This window comes from Micromesistius poutassou (assembly GCF_964030765.1).
Source record: "Micromesistius poutassou genome assembly, contig: SCAFFOLD_5762, whole genome shotgun sequence".
In the NCBI taxonomy this organism is placed as follows: domain Eukaryota; kingdom Metazoa; phylum Chordata; class Actinopteri; order Gadiformes; family Gadidae; genus Micromesistius; species Micromesistius poutassou.
Window position 1 is genome coordinate 7547 of NW_028179872.1, and position 6871 is coordinate 14417.

General features: G+C 42.7%; 1 long non-coding RNA gene across 1 annotated transcript; it reads left to right on the forward strand.

The window, feature by feature from the left end:
- Window positions 1-414: 414 nt before the first annotated feature.
- LOC311371317 lies at window positions 415-1647 on the forward strand. The gene is made up of 3 exons (XR_014641051.1): window positions 415-714; window positions 890-1004; window positions 1173-1647. It is a non-coding gene; the product is annotated as an uncharacterized lncRNA (long non-coding RNA).
- Window positions 1648-6871: the final 5224 nt, after the last annotated feature.

Below are 6871 nucleotides of genomic sequence, written 5' to 3' on the forward strand. Positions count from 1 at the left end.
TATTGCAACCTGTGGCCTCTGCAGCCCGCCGATGGCAAAATACCACAACCTATACACACACAGACACACACACACACACACACACACACACACACACACTCTGCGTGCAAATGTGTATTTGTAAATATTGGTACAGTACATGCAGGCACCTGTGTGTGGCTACGTGCGGCGCATGCACGAAAGTGAGAACACAGATGTGTGTTCACACAGGATGCTGCTGTTTTGTGGTCTGTTGCTGAGATGCAGCCGTCACAATGCAGTATAGGGTCTCATGGTATTTCCCCCCCCCCCACACCTCCCCTCAACACACGCCCACCCACCCACCCTCTCTGTACGGGACCACCACGGAATCTTCCTCTTAAGAAAAGAGTGATGGCGATTGGACAAAGGAGTGGGGGGTTTGGCTGGGGTGGAAAGGATGGCCAAGTGTTTTAAAAGGCCGAGAACATAGACCATTCCATACCGTCTTCAGAGAGGTGAAGAGCAGTTCCTTAGTTCTGTCTGTCAAGTTCCATTTGCAGGGCTATACAGACTTCACCCATCAGAACAACCGTCCTTTAAGGCTGCTCCTTCCATTGATCTGGACTCCATCACTCCTCACGGCCTGGATACAGCGACCACAGTGGATCAAGCTATAGAGGCTCACTGAGAACATGAAGCTGGGATTGGTCTTCTTCACCCTCCTCGCCGCCTGGACCGGCAATGTCTATTCAAGTGAGTCTCCCATCTCACCTTACCTAACAGCCATCAGGCTGCCTTCAAATGAAGTAACAATGTGCTTGATGATGATCCATGATACAGTTTTGCCTTGTCTTCTTGACCCAAATTATGTTCAGCAAAACTTTTGCTTTCAATTAAACTCTGTGTTTCTTGATTCTGTCTTCTTTAGCCCATGGACCAGTGCAAGGATGCTGTCTCACAGTATCTGACACTAAAGCCCGTTTGAATACGATTGTGGACTACAGGAATCAACCAACCACATTCTGTGGTATCGCTGCTGTTGTGTGAGTCTCTACACAAACATCCATACAGCCCAACGACCAACTACCTGGCAATGACCGGCATGTGCTTTGAACTGAATTGAAATTGAATATTTCATTTCCATTTCCGTGGAGCGCATAAGAATTAAACATGATTCCTATTGACTGTTTACTTTCCCATTTCAATCGAAGGTTCACAAGAAACATTGGGGGTAAAATCTGCGCCGACCCAAACAGTACATGGACCCAAAGAGCCATGAGAAAGGTGGACGCGGACAGACTAAGAGTACAGCAGGAGAACGAAGACCAGGCCGCAGGAGCTTCCACAGAGTCTCCCAGACCAACGAAAGGAAGAAGCACGCCTAGGAGAAACCAGCTTAAAGGGAGGCGTAATGACAGGAGTCGCAGGAGAATTTGTCAATGAGAGACAGAGAGAGAACAGAACCCACTGTGGTGGCTTAAACAGTTTAAAAAAAAAAAAAAAAGACTGCCTTTTCTCTTCTTTTTTTTTGCCTTTTTCAAAGATTTTTTTGTTATATAAGTGTATAAGTTATAAGTATAATGTATTTTTAGGTATCCTCTTACCTGTATTATTATAATCAGGTATTCTGAATGTAATAACATGTCAGCGATGAATGTAAAATAAAAACTTTCTATTGTCAATTCACGATCAAGCATGGGACTTTTTTTTTTTTCGTGGTCCACTTAATTGCTTGGTTGACAATGGTTTATAGGAGCCCTATTGTAAGTATTTCTTGTAAATAAAAGAAAACAAAAGTAAAAGAAAAAGGTCAATGCATTTACTGTGGTGCTGTAATTTCCCCATATTATCAATTGCCATTTTTAAGTTGCCATTGAGTTTTGCGGATTTAACAATTGGCCACTGCAATTAGGTATTTATTCCACTTTGTAAGGAATGCATTGTAGCTATTATAAATATGGATTGAAACTGCAAACAAAGAATAGGAGCAAATGCATCAAACCCAGGAACACTTGTTAAAATAGGTTTAAAATAGATTTGTTTTGAAAGATTGTTGGGGATTAAAAGAAAGACAGAAACCACCACAAATCAACACATTCTTAAATAATGGTTATGCATTGGCAGTATTCATACTTGTGAACTCTCATCGTATTTTAACCACTTTTGATTTTAAGATGTGTGTATGTGTGTGTGTGTGTGTGTGTGTGTGTGTGTGTGTGTGTGTGTGTGTGTGTGTGTGTGTGTGTGTGTGTGTGTGTGTGTGTGTGTGTGTGTGTGTTTTTGTGTAAGTGTGTGTGTGTTTTTGTGTAAGTGTGTGTGTGTTTTTGTGTAAGTGTGTGCGTGTGCGTGTGTGTGTGTGTGTGCGTACGGGTCATTTCTTAGAACCACAATGCCAGGAAGATGTGAGGAAGCAAATGTCCCCCCGCCCCCCACCCCACCTCCCCCCGCAACTAAGTCTTGAAGGGCCTACGCAACAGGAGTCGGAGGGGCGTCTTTCAAACGTGTTTCGTGACCACTACTTTTTGGTCTATACTGTAGTAATAAACTAAGTGAATCAATTTGAACCCAAGCTATTTCGTTCATTCGGGGGAACTTTGAAGTGTAAGTGTGTCAGCTCCACCACATGAGATTCATGAATGTTATAATGAGCCGTATGACGTATGCATATGAAAGGTGCCAGACAAGTGACAATAGGCTTTAGTCTCTCTCGACCACAGCTATCAACATCCACCCACAACCTCTCGCCGCCGGTGCCAGTGTGACTGGGCCAAGGCTCTTTGACGTCACTCGAGTTTCTTGAGATTCATCTTTAAAATAGAGTATAACATTCACTGACTGTACACCACACTAACTACACTAACTCCTGCTAAATGTAGGATTTCACACTTGTTTTCTCTTATTGACATCGGTCATTTTTTTAGTGACAGTGACAAAATTGAATAGACTCCTTGTAAAACATCCAATGAAATATGTGTAGATTATACAATTTTAGATTATAAGCGCATTTTGATAAAGAATATACATTTATAATACGGAAATAGTCAAATGTAGTCAGATGCTAACCAACCCACTCAACATCGCCATAGGTTGACACACAAAAGCGGTAAGACCGCAGCTATGTCGCACTGCATCTGTATTTTTCACAAAAGATAAGATACGACAGAAAAGGTTGTATACCCTATCGAGTGTTCAAAGAAACAGCTATACGTCACGTATGTCAAGGTTCTGTCTTGCCGAAAACAAAACAGGTGACGATCGATCGTCGATACATTTTCTATTTGCAATCTTCAGCCAATGAATCAAATCAAATCAAATCAAACAAACCTTTATTGATAACAATAACCCCAGTCATTGTATACAATGTTTAGTATGTTATGTCACGACCCCACTCATATATATTCGAACCGGCTCTCTGTCTAGGCAGGAGTCGAGACGCATAAGTGGTAACAAACCACAGCTGGCAGGCAACTAGCTTCCGGCCATGTGAGCAGTGACTCACCTGGGTTCACGCGAGCAGTGACTCACCTGGGTCCCTGGCGAGCTCTGGTCCTTCTCACTGGTTGAGGGATAGCCCAAGCGTCTGGGGTAAACGGTAGCCTGTCCCGTTTGGTTATTGTTTGACATATAACATAGACGAACACTTGACAAACATACACGACAAAGGCGCGGTCATGTTCCCCCTTTAGGAATCCCTAATCCTGGTGCTGTCCTTGTTAAGGGGAATAGCCTTCACATAGTCTTGCAGAGGGTTTTTAGTGAAACCAAGTGTGTGCACCATGCTGTCTGTCTTGGATCCCTCAGGTGACCAGTATCAAGGCCAATCAAGGGAGCCACTCCCACAGTTACCATGACATCCAGTTACCCACCAGCTTAACATTACCCAACAGTAGGTTCGGTGACAGTTAGTTAATGCAACCTTTTCTACCGTTGCTATGCTGATTCATATGGTACTCTGCCATCCCTGAAACCAAGCAGCTTGCGTGTTGTTGCTTGCAAGTCAATGTTTGTGCGTTTTGTGTAGTCATCTGGTTTGTTGTGTTCAGTGCTGTATTATGTGACTGAGGATGTTCTTTCAAACAAAGAATTTCCAGTGACCCAGGGATGACACTTCACTTATCTTTGTAGGGCAAGATAAGGACAACGTGTTTCTGTGGTGCACATGACAGAAGTCTTTGATTGCTTTGCTTCCGCCGTGAGATATCCATTCCAGTGTTCTTCATCGAACGAGAGGAACCCAAGCGCAGACAACGGATGTTGAATCAAACCAGAGGTTTATTGCAGAGAGGACGAGAGCAGTAGGGAACAACAGGTGATGGACAGGTAAGGATGGATTACAGGCAGGCAGGGCTACCGGCAGGAAGACAGGCAGATGAGCACACAGGCTGTTATGGCAGCTGGGTTGGTGACCCTGGGGCAAGGAGAACACAGAGATTATGAACAGGATAAAACACAGAACACAAAAAGTATTTAGAAATCCAAAAATTCACCAGAGCCCGAGAATGGTATCTAGCACTGGGGTTGAAACAACGCTCTGGCGATGAGTGGCTGGAGAACCAGGGTTTAAGCAGGACAGAGACGATGTCTGGAAATGGGTGGCAGGTGTACAAGTTAATAGGTGTAGAGCTGGGGAAAACGAGGGAGCATCTTGCCCAAGAGAGGGAGGCAGCACAGAGCATCTGCTGGGTACGGCCACGGCCGTAACGTCCAGATGTCCTTCCATGAATACATTTTGTTTAACAAGATAATCATTGCACAAAATACTGTTGGATGATATTCATTCATGAAAACTTAGATTTTCAAGTAATCCGAGTCCTCGCCTCCCCCTGAAAATCCACTCCAAGGCTTAATTTCATGTGTACATTTTGTTATTCAAGATAATCATGAGAATTGTACGATTTTTGGGGTTGTAGACGTACAAACGTTGACGCGAACACCTATTGTATGTGGAGGCATAGAATGACTTGGGAGTGAGATAGAGACCTGGGATCTGTTTTATATGAAGGGCCTCATGGATAGGTAAGATTTGAATTAGCCCTACAGCAAGTGATTCACAAAAAATAATAGAATAGATTCATTTTCTGGGACAGTGAATTTCTAAATTCTAAATTGTGAACTATGAACATGAACTAGTTAATTTTAAACTGTGTGAACCGAACTTTGAGCTAGCTCTTGTAAAGTGTGAACTTGCACAACACTAGAAATGTTATGAAAGAGCATTTGAATTCAAAGTACACCCGATGCAAACAAATTATAATGCTCGACTATCGATGTAAATGTCTGTGTTGATAGAATAATATTAGAAATAAAATTATCCTTAAAATTAAAATTATCCGTGTAGCAACCAATTCACTACAGCAGAAGGTAAACAGAGAAGCGCACAGGTAATGTCAGTCTGCCGCTGCCGTAGCTTGCTTTCAACTACAGGGATTATAAACTAAATGCAATGCGATGCAAGGGTAAGTTTATTTCTAACACTATTCTATAAACCCAGACATTTACATCGATAGTCAGGCATTATAATTGGTTTGCCTCGGGAGTGGGTAAAAATGTTTTTATTGGCAGGCTAGCAGTTCCCCTCGACTTGCGCTAGCCTAGCACCAGCGATTTCTGCAACTAGAAGGACTGAATGAAAAGTGTTGAAAATGGTCTCCAATGATAAATAACACACTGGTTCACTTGGAAATGAGACCCAATGTCCAAAATCCTGAACTATCCCTTTAAGCTTATTAACTTGAAAATGTGAAAAAGTTAATACAGTCAATACAATCTTGTTGATGGGGGTTATTGTTGTAATCATTTGTAGAGAGAACATATGCGTCACCTTTTGTGTTGTGTTTGTGGTGCAAGCAAGTAGCAGAAACCAAAACCCAAACCCCTTCCCTTTCCTGTCCAGATCCCCAGAATCCCCCCCCCCCCCCCCCCCCCAGCTCAGTGGTGAGTAGTGCACTTTCTCTCACACACACACCCTCTCTCACTCTCTCTCTCTCTGTCTCTCACCCATCATCTCTGTCTCTCTCTGTCTCCCACTACCTCTGTCTCTCTCTAGGTTCACTCCCACCTCTCTGTCTCTCTCTTGGGTCTCTCTCTGTCTCTCTCTCTCTCTGTCCTTCTCTGTCTCTCTTTGTCTCTCTGTCTCTCTATAGGTTCTCTCTCACACCTCTTTCTCTCTCTCTCTCTCTCTCTCTCTCGCGCGCGCACTTTCTTTCACACCCAGGGCAGTTTCCACTAGCTGTCTTAAGTTAAATATGTTATACTGAGCTGAGTGGAAACTCATTAATACTCAAAGTTTCCAGAACCTGTGAACTACATCCGCAGACCATATTTGTACACATGTGTAGACACAGAGAAATGGACAGCGGACACAGTCACTTGGCTGAATGACTGGACTGCGTTCCAATAAATATTGTGCGTCACCATTTCGCAGCAACTAATGGATGGATCTTTTATTTTAAAAAAAATGTTTTGTATTTATTTTTATTACCATTATTGTTTTATAGGGACAAACATTAACAAATTTCTCCTACAGGGGATTGATAAAGTTGTATCTATTGAACAGAAAGGAACACTTGGTCATACTTTACCACAGCATTGGCCTACTGAATGCCACAGATATATGTTAAGCATTGGACTGAATGCCACATAAATATATAATTATGTTTTTGCACGTTTGCAACGTTTAAAAGTTCAGGGAAAAGTATATGACTCTACTGGTGTTGCTTAAGCCAATAGCCTTTTGAGGCAGTGTTGTTTCTGAATATTAGTGTTAAGGGCCCCCCCCCCTCGCCACTGCCGCCGCCAACAAAATCTCCCTCTGAACTCAGTTCAAAACTTGAGAGCCCTGTATTATGTCTTTCTTTGTTTCTATCTATACTTATTTTAGTATTTTCTTTTTTTAGCAACCAATCTAACA